Genomic DNA, 9,239 nt, shown 5'->3' with positions numbered 1-9,239 from the left:
TGAGAGCACTGAGCACTTCTCTGGCCCCAGCCCAGAAGGCTAACATGAAAGAACCAGCCCACAATCTGTGCACAGGCACCCGTGTGTGTGTGTGTGTGAGTGTGTGTGTGTGGGTGTGAGGGACGGAGGGAGGGAGGAGGTGAGGGAGGAGGGGACAGTGTGAGAAGTGGGAGGGGACCGTGGAGTTCCTCAGGGAGCTAGGAGTCTCTTAGTACTCTCCTGCAAAGCTCCTGAGTATAATAGATGTGAGTAAAGTTAACTAGCCGGCTATTGACACTGACAGAGTTCACAATATTGCATGTGTGTTTTTTTTCTTCCCACGAGAGACACTATGGAAGAACAACAGTGCTTGTCACTCTCGTTTTGCTGGATCTGCAAAATCCTTAAAGCATAAAGGAGGGAAATAATAACAAGAAATATTTCAGAAGGGGTCAACTTAGAGAACCTTGGGTAAGTTTCTGTCATGCCAGTGTTGACTGATGCAAGCTGAATTCACGTGCAACTTTAGTTACTGAAGTTTCTAAACACTTCTAAGCAGTTCGTTTTTTACAACTCTTAAAGTCTTACAAAATGAAAAGCCTATATAACATGTTTCATAAGTTATAACGCATTAAAAAAAAAAGGCATTTCTAAACAAGTCTAATCAGTGATAAAGGCTGATTCATAAAAGTGTTACCCAGTTACTTACTGTAAACGTACTGTTTAATCCTGCGTGCTAAGTGTCATCATGGTTTGTTTTATTGACTCGACACAGCTTCTAGAACAGCCTGGGCTTAGGGTGTGTTCCAACATTTTGCATATCGTGCTCTATTTGGGACTATTTCCATTCACTATAAGTCGTTTTCTATAGTTTTGTATGTATGCATTGCGTGGGAGATGAGTAATTGCTGTGAAATATGCATGGGAATTGAGCTAAACTTGTTTGTGGAGGAAATGCCTGGTTTAACTATTTTTTTTTTTATCCCAAAAACTCTTTTATATAAACTTGCTTTATTCATAAGATTGTAGCTTAGTATTATTATTCATATCTACCTCTCCCCCTCTCTCTCTACCTCCCCTCTCTCTCTACCTCTCCCCCTCCCTCCTTCTGTTGACCCCAGTTGACCCCTGTTTACTGACATGAAAACATATTTCCAAGAGTGGCATCATGTGGCCCCAGTAGGATCATTTGACTTCTGTCACTGAGATGTGTTGACTTTCGTATTTTACATAATAAATAAATACAAAAATGGTCATTTAGCAGACGCTCTTATCCAGAGTGACTTACAGGAGTGGATGCATAATTTAATAAAAATAAAAAACTTGGTCATACTGGTCCCCCATGGGAATTAAACCCACAATCCCTGGTGTTGCAAATGCCATGCTCTACCAACCTATGAAATCTGTAAGAGACGCTGATGGTCTGAACATTCAACTTTATTACCTATGACAGACGGATGGCCCATCAGATAACCTCCTGGAAGCCCACTCGTCCGTTTCCATGACGGAGACTTCCCTGTCTTCCCATTGGCTGTAAAGTTTTTTCCTCCATTCATATTCCTGCATAATTCCTGAAACAAATGAGCATCTAGGAGTTGATGAGTTCCTATTGATACATCACATTCCTTCAACCTGGAATAACCTGAGATTGCACTGTGATGTTACTGTAATGAGTGCTTTACCAATAGATAGGTGTGTGTGTGTGTGTGTGTGTGTGTGTGTGTGTGTGTGTGTGTGTGTGTGTGTGCACGCGCACTATAAATGGCATTGTCTTAAGCCAGTCTTGTCCATTAGAATGAATGTACTGGGGCGGCAGGTAGCCTAGTGGTTGGGGCGGCAGGTAGCCTAGTGGTTGGGGTTGGGGCGGCAGGTAGCCTAGTGGTTGGGGCGGCAGGTAGCCTAGTGGTTGGGGCGGCAGGTAGCCTAGTGGTTGGGGTTGGGGCGGCAGGTAGCCTAGTGGTTGGGGATGGGGCGGCAGGTAGCCTAGTGGTTGGGGTGGCAGGTAGCCTAGTGGTTGGGGTTGGGGCGGCAGGTAGCCTAGTGGTTGGGGCGGCAGGTAGCCTAGTGGTTAGGGCGGCAGGTAGCCTAGTGGTTGGGGCGGCAGGTAGCCTAGGGGTTGGGGTTGGGGCGGCAGGTGGCCTAGTGGTTGGGGTTGGGGCGGCAGGTAGTCTAGTGGTTGGGGCGTTGGACTAGCAACCGAAAGGTTGCAAGATCAAATCCCCGAGCTGACAAGGTAAAAATCTGTCGTTCTGCCCCTGAACAGGCAGTTAACCAACTGTTCCCAGGCCGTCATTGAAAATAAGAATTTGTTCTTAACTGACTTACCTAGTTAAATAAAGGTCAAAAAGAAAGAAAAAAAGACCTGGCAATACATTACTGTCCACTCCCAGTGATTTAGGTGATTAGTCTGCCTGTGGCACTGGGTGGTAGAGGTAACTAATGGCTGATGTCCAGATTTACTGGGTGGTAGAGGTAACTAATGGCTGATGTCCAGAGTTACTGGGTGGTGGAGGTAACTAATGGCTGATGTCCAGAGTTACTGGGTGGTAGAGGTAACTAATGGCTGATGTCCAGAGTTACTGGGTGGTAGAGGTAACTAATGGCTGATGTCCAGAGTTACTGGGTGGTAGAGGTAACTAATGGCTGATGTCCAGAGTTACTGGGTGGTAGAGGTAACTAATGGCTGATGTCCAGAGTTACTGGGTTGTAGAGGTAACTAATGGCTGATGTCCAGAGTTACTGGGTGGTAGAGGTAACTAATGGCTGATATCCAGAGTTACTGGGTGGTAGAGGTAACTAATGGCTGATGTCCAGAGTTACTGGGTGGTGGAGGTAACTAATGGCTGATGTCCAGAGTTACTGGGTGGTAGAGGTAACTAATGGCTGATGTCCAGAGTTACTGGGTGGTGGAGGTAACTAATGGCTGATGTCCAGAGTTACTGGGTGGTAGAGGTAACTAATGGCTGATATCCAGAGTTACTGGGTGGTAGAGGTAACTAATGGCTGATGTCCAGAGTTACTGGGTGGTGGAGGTAACTAATGGCTGATGTCCAGAGTTACTGGGTGGTGGAGGAAACTAATGGCTGATGTCCAGAGTTACTGGGTGGTAGAGGTAACTAATGGCTGATGTCCAGAGTTACTGGGTGGTAGAGGTAACTAATGGCTGATGTCCAGAGTTACTGGGTTGTAGAGGTAACTAATGGCTGATGTCCAGAGTTACTGGGTGGTAGAGGTAACTAATGGCTGATATCCAGAGTTACTGGGTGGTAGAGGTAACTAATGGCTGATGTCCAGAGTTACTGGGTGGTGGAGGTAACTAATGGCTGATGTCCAGAGTTACTGGGTGGTAGAGGTAACTAATGGCTGATGTCCAGAGTTACTGGGTGGTGGAGGTAACTAATGGCTGATGTCCAGAGTTACTGGGTGGTGGAGGAAACTAATGGCTGATGTCCAGAGTTACTGGGTAGTGGAGGAAACTAATGGCTGATGTCCAGAGTTACTGGGTAGTGGAGGAAACTAATGGTTGATGTCCAGAGTTACTGGGTGGTGGAGGAAACTAATGGCTGATGTCCAGAGTTACTGGGTGGTGGAGGTAACTAATGGCTGATGTCCAGAGTTACTGGGTGGTGGAGGTAACTAATGGCTGATGTCCAGAGTTACTGGGTGGTGGAGGTAACTAATGGCTGATGTCCAGAGTTACTGGGTGGTAGAGGTAACTAATGGCTGATGTCCAGAGTTACTGGGTGGTGGAGGTAACTAATGGCTGATGTCCAGAGTTACTGGGTGGTGGAGGTAACTAATGGCTGATGTCCAGAGTTACTGGGTGGTAGAGGTAACTAATGGCTGATGTCCAGAGTTACTGGGTGGTAGAGGTTACTAATGGCTGATGTCCAGAGTTACTGGGTGGTGGAGGTAACTAATGGCTGATGTCCAGAGTTACTGGGTGGTGGAGGTAACTAATGGCTGATGTCCAGAGTTACTGGGTGGTGGAGGTAACTAATGGCTGATGTCCAGAGTTACTGGGTGGTAGAGGTAACTAATGGCTGATATCCAGAGTTACTGGGTGGTAGAGGTAACTAATGGCTGATGTCCAGAGTTACTGGGTGGTGGAGGTAACTAATGGCTGATGTCCAGAGTTACTGGGTGGTGGAGGAAACTAATGGCTGATGTCCAGAGTTACTGGGTAGTGGAGGAAACTAATGGCTGATGTCCAGAGTTACTGGGTAGTGGAGGAAACTAATGGCTGATGTCCAGAGTTACTGGGTGGTGGAGGAAACTAATGGCTGATGTCCAGAGTTACTGGGTGGTGGAGGTAACTAATGGCTGATGTCCAGAGTTACTGGGTGGTGGAGGTAACTAATGGCTGATGTCCAGAGTTACTGGGTGGTGGAGGTAACTAATGGCTGATGTCCAGAGTTACTGGGTGGTGGAGGTAACTAATGGCTGATGTCCAGAGTTACTGGGTGGTAGAGGTAACTAATGGCTGATATCCAGAGTTACTGGGTGGTAGAGGTAACTAATGGCTGATGTCCAGAGTTACTGGGTGGTGGAGGTAACTAATGGCTGATGTCCAGAGTTACTGGGTGGTGGAGGAAACTAATGGCTGATGTCCAGAGTTACTGGGTAGTGGAGGAAACTAATGGCTGATGTCCAGAGTTACTGGGTAGTGGAGGAAACTAATGGCTGATGTCCAGAGTTACTGGGTGGTGGAGGAAACTAAATGGCTGATGTCCAGAGTTACTGGGTGGTGGAGGTAACTAATGGCTGATGTCCAGAGTTACTGGGTGGTGGAGGTAACTAATGGCTGATGTCCAGAGTTACTGGGTGGTAGAGGTAACTAATGGCTGATGTCCAGAGTTACTGGGTGGTGGAGGAAACTAATGGCTGATGTCCAGAGTTACTGGGTGGTGGAGGTAACTAATGGCTGATGTCCAGAGTTACTGGGTGGTGGAGGTAACTAATGGCTGATGTCCAGAGTTACTGGGTGGTAGAGGTAACTAATGGCTGATGTCCAGAGTTACTGGGTGGTGGAGGTAACTAATGGCTGATGTCCAGAGTTACTGGGTGGTGGAGGTAACTAATGGCTGATGTCCAGAGTTACTGGGTGGTAGAGGTAACTAATGGCTGATGTCCAGAGTTACTGGGTGGTAGAGGTAACTAATGGCTGATGTCCAGAGTTACTGGGTGGTAGAGGTAACTAATGGCTGATGTCCAGAGTTACTGGGTGGTGGAGGTAACTAATGGCTGATGTCCAGAGTTACTGGGTGGTGGAGGTAACTAATGGCTGATGTCCAGAGTTACTGGTTGGTGGAGGTAACTAATGGCTGATTTCCAGAGTTACTGGGTGGTGGAGGTAACTAATGGCTGATGTCCAGAGTTACTGGGTGGTAGAGGTAACTAATGGCTGATATCCAGAGTTACTGGGTGGTAGAGGTAACTAATGGCTGATGTCCAGAGTTACTGGGTGGTGGAGGTAATCTAATGGCTGATGTCCAGAGTTACTGGGTGGTAGAGGTAACTAATGGCTGATATCCAGAGTTACTGGGTGGTAGAGGTAACTAATGGCTGATGTCCAGAGTTACTGGGTGGTGGAGGTAACTAATGGCTGATGTCCAGAGTTACTGGGTAGTGGAGGAAACTAATGGCTGATGTCCAGAGTTACTGGGTAGTGGAGGAAACTAATGGCTGATGTCCAGAGTTACTGGGTGGTGGAGAAACTAATGGCTGATGTCCAGAGTTACTGGGTGGTGGAGGTAACTAATGGCTGATGTCCAGAGTTACTGGGTGGTGGAGGTAACTAATGGCTGATGTCCAGAGTTACTGGGTGGTGGAGGTAACTAATGGCTGATGTCCAGAGTTACTGGGTGGTAGAGGTAACTAATGGCTGATGTCCAGAGTTACTGGGTGGTGGAGGTAACTAATGGCTGATGTCCAGAGTTACTGGGTGGTGGAGGTAACTAATGGCTGATGTCCAGAGTTACTGGGTGGTAGAGGTAACTAATGGCTGATGTCCAGAGTTACTGGGTGGTAGAGGTAACTAATGGCTGATGTCCAGAGTTACTGGGTGGTAGAGGTAACTAATGGCTGATGTCCAGAGTTACTGGGTGGTGGAGGTAACTAATGGCTGATGTCCAGAGTTACTGGGTGGTGGAGGTAACTAATGGCTGATGTCCAGAGTTACTGGGTGGTGGAGGTAACTAATGGCTGATGTCCAGAGTTACTGGGTGGTGGAGGTAACTAATGGCTGATGTCCAGAGTTACTGGGTGGTAGAGGTAACTAATGGCTGATATCCAGAGTTACTGGGTGGTAGAGGTAACTAATGGCTGATGTCCAGAGTTACTGGGTGGTGGAGGTAACTAATGGCTGATGTCCAGAGTTACTGGGTGGTAGAGGTAACTAATGGCTGATATCCAGAGTTACTGGGTGGTAGAGGTAACTAATGGCTGATGTCCAGAGTTACTGGGTGGTGGAGGTAACTAATGGCTGATGTCCAGAGTTACTGGGTGGTAGAGGTAACTAATGGCTGATGTCCAGAGTTACTGGGTGGTGGAGGTAACTAATGGCTGATGTCCAGAGTTACTGGGTGGTGGAGGTAACTAATGGCTGATTTCCAGAGTTACTGGGTGGTGGAGGTAACTAATGGCTGATGTCCAGAGTTACTGGGTGGTGGAGGTAACTAATGGCTGATGTCCAGAGTTACTGGGTGGTGGAGGTAACTAATGGCTGATGTCCAGATTTACTGGGTGGTGGAGGTAACTAATGGCTGATGTCCAGAGTTACTGGGTGGTAGAGGAAACTAATGGCTGATGTCCAGAGTTACTGGGTGGTGGAGGTAACTAATGGCTGATGTCCAGAGTTACTGGGTGGTGGAGGTAACTAATGGCTGATGTCCAGAGTTACTGGGTGGTAGAGGAAACTAATGGCTGATGTCCAGAGTTACTGGGTGGTGGAGGTAACTAATGGCTGATGTCCAGAGTTACTGGGTGGTGGAGGTAACTAATGGCTGATGTCCAGAGTTACTGGGCGGTGGAGGTAACTAACGGCTGATATCCAGAGTTACTAAATGGTAGAGGTAACTAATGGCTGATATCCAGAGTTACTAAATGGTAGAGGTAACTAATGGCTGATATCCAGAGTTACTAAATGGTAGAGGTAACTAATGGCTGATATCCAGAGTTACTAAATGGTAGAGGTAACTAATGGCTGATATCCAGAGTTACTAAATGGTAGAGGTAACTAATGGCTGATGTCCAGAGTTACTGGGTGGTGGAGGTAACTAATGGCTGATATCCAGAGTTACTAAATGGTAGAGGTAACTAATGGCTGATATCCAGAGTTACTAAATGGTAGAGGTAACTAATGGCTGATATCCAGAGTTACTAAATGGTAGAGGTAACTAATGGCTGATATCCAGAGTTACTAAATGGTAGAGGTAACTAATGGCTGATATCCAGAGTTACTAAATGGTAGAGGTAACTAATGGCTGATGTCCAGAGTTACTGGGTGGTAGAGGTAACTAATGGCTGATGTCCAGAGTTACTGGGTGGTGGAGGTAACTAATGGCTGATGTCCAGAGTTACTGGGTGGTGGAGGTAATTCACTGGTCCAGACAGGGTGTTACCATGGCTCAGGGCAGTGGTCTATGGAATAACTTACCATCATAGGTCTACTGCTGCTGAACTACTTTGTAACTCAACAAATAGGTTGGGATTGAACATTTGGCCACTTCCCCACTTGATCAAGTTGAGCCAATATACTGAATAATGAAATACACTATACTGTGAGATGTGCTTATTATGTTCTAGAATAACCATAATCAACAACACTTCACATTAAGTGTTAAACTTGAGAAAATATTTAGTAGGATAAGGAATTCATAACTGCCACAATGTAGTTCCAAAGTAACCTGGTTGCCTGGTAGACACAGTACAAAGTAACCTGGTTGCCTGGTAGACACAGTACAAAGTAACCTGGTTGCCTGGTAGACACAGTACAAAGCAGCCTGGTTGCCTGGCAGACACAGTACAAAGCAGCCTGGTTGCCTGGCAGACCACAGTACAAAAGCGTCAAAAGAGGTATGTACATAAATGCACACTGGAATTTCCAAAGAAAAGTACATGTAGGTATTCATTTATTTTCTGCATGACTGTTGGTGGGAAGACATGTTGACTCATAGCTAGATTCTAACCACACATCTTAAAAGCCTGATGATGATGATGATGATGATTGTAGAAGGCCTGATGATGATGATGATGATGATGATGATGATGATTGTAGAAGGCCTGATGATGATGATGATGATTGTAGAAGGCCTGATGATGAATGATGATGATGATGATTGTAGAAGGCCTGATGATGATGATGATGATGATTGTAAAGGCCTGGTGATGATGATGATGATTGTAGAAGGCCTGATGATGATGATGATGATGATTGTAGAAGACCTGGTGATGATGATGATGATTGTAGAAGGCCTGATGATGATGATGATGATTGTAGAAGGCCTGATGTTGATGATGATGATGATGATGATGATGATAGTAGAAGGCCTGATGATGATGATGATTGTAGAATACCTGATGATGATGATGATGATTGTAGAAGGCCTGATGATGATGATTGTAGAAGGCCTGATGATGATGATGATGATGATGATGATGATGATGATGATGATGATGATGATGATGATGATGATGATGATGATTGTAGCAGGCCTGATGATGATGATGATTGTAGAAGGCCTGATGATGATGATGATGATTGTAGAAGGCCTGATGAGGATGATTGTGGGGAGAGATTCACGTCAACTCTACTATCTGGATCACTATCTGGATCACAAGCGTTACAGACGATAGAAATTCAAAGGTCATATGCAGCGTTTACCATGAATGCAGTCTCCGCCAACGCATGAATTTCCTTTAAATATTGCCTTTGGTGCTGAACTTCCACGATACGGATTGAATAGAGCCCTAAGGCAATATAACATTTCACAGAAATAAATAGTAAAACAGAGAGAGAGGGGGGAGGGGGGGGAGAGGGAGAGAGAGGGGGGGATGAGAGACAGACACACACATGAGAGGGGAGAGGGGTGAGAGGGAGGAAGATGAGAGAGAGGGGGAGGGGGAGGGGGATGGGAGACAGAGACAGAGAGAGAGAGAGAGGGGGGGGTGAGAGACAGACACACACAGAGAGGGGAGGAGAGGTGAGAGATAGAGAGGAGAGAGAGAGAGAGAGAGAGAGAGAGAGAGAGAGAGAGAGA

At 46.3% G+C, this 9,239-nt stretch overlaps 1 protein-coding gene across 3 annotated transcripts in view; it reads left to right on the top strand.

The window, feature by feature from the left end:
* The first annotated feature begins 218 nt into the window (after nt 1-218).
* LOC109885611 (protocadherin Fat 2-like) overlaps nt 219-9,239 on the top strand; it is an 80,336-nt gene continuing 71,315 nt past the window's right edge. For all 3 annotated transcript variants that reach the window (XR_004202976.1, XR_004202975.1, XM_031789599.1), the window contains exon 1: nt 219-450. The gene's annotated coding sequence lies outside the window, so the exon portion shown is untranslated. The remainder of the gene's footprint in view (nt 451-9,239) is intronic.

Source organism: Oncorhynchus kisutch, linkage group LG15 (assembly GCF_002021735.2).
Source record: "Oncorhynchus kisutch isolate 150728-3 linkage group LG15, Okis_V2, whole genome shotgun sequence".
NCBI classification, from domain to species: domain Eukaryota; kingdom Metazoa; phylum Chordata; class Actinopteri; order Salmoniformes; family Salmonidae; genus Oncorhynchus; species Oncorhynchus kisutch.
Note: the sequence above shows the minus strand (reverse complement) of the source record. Positions and strands in the feature narration are given on the sequence as shown.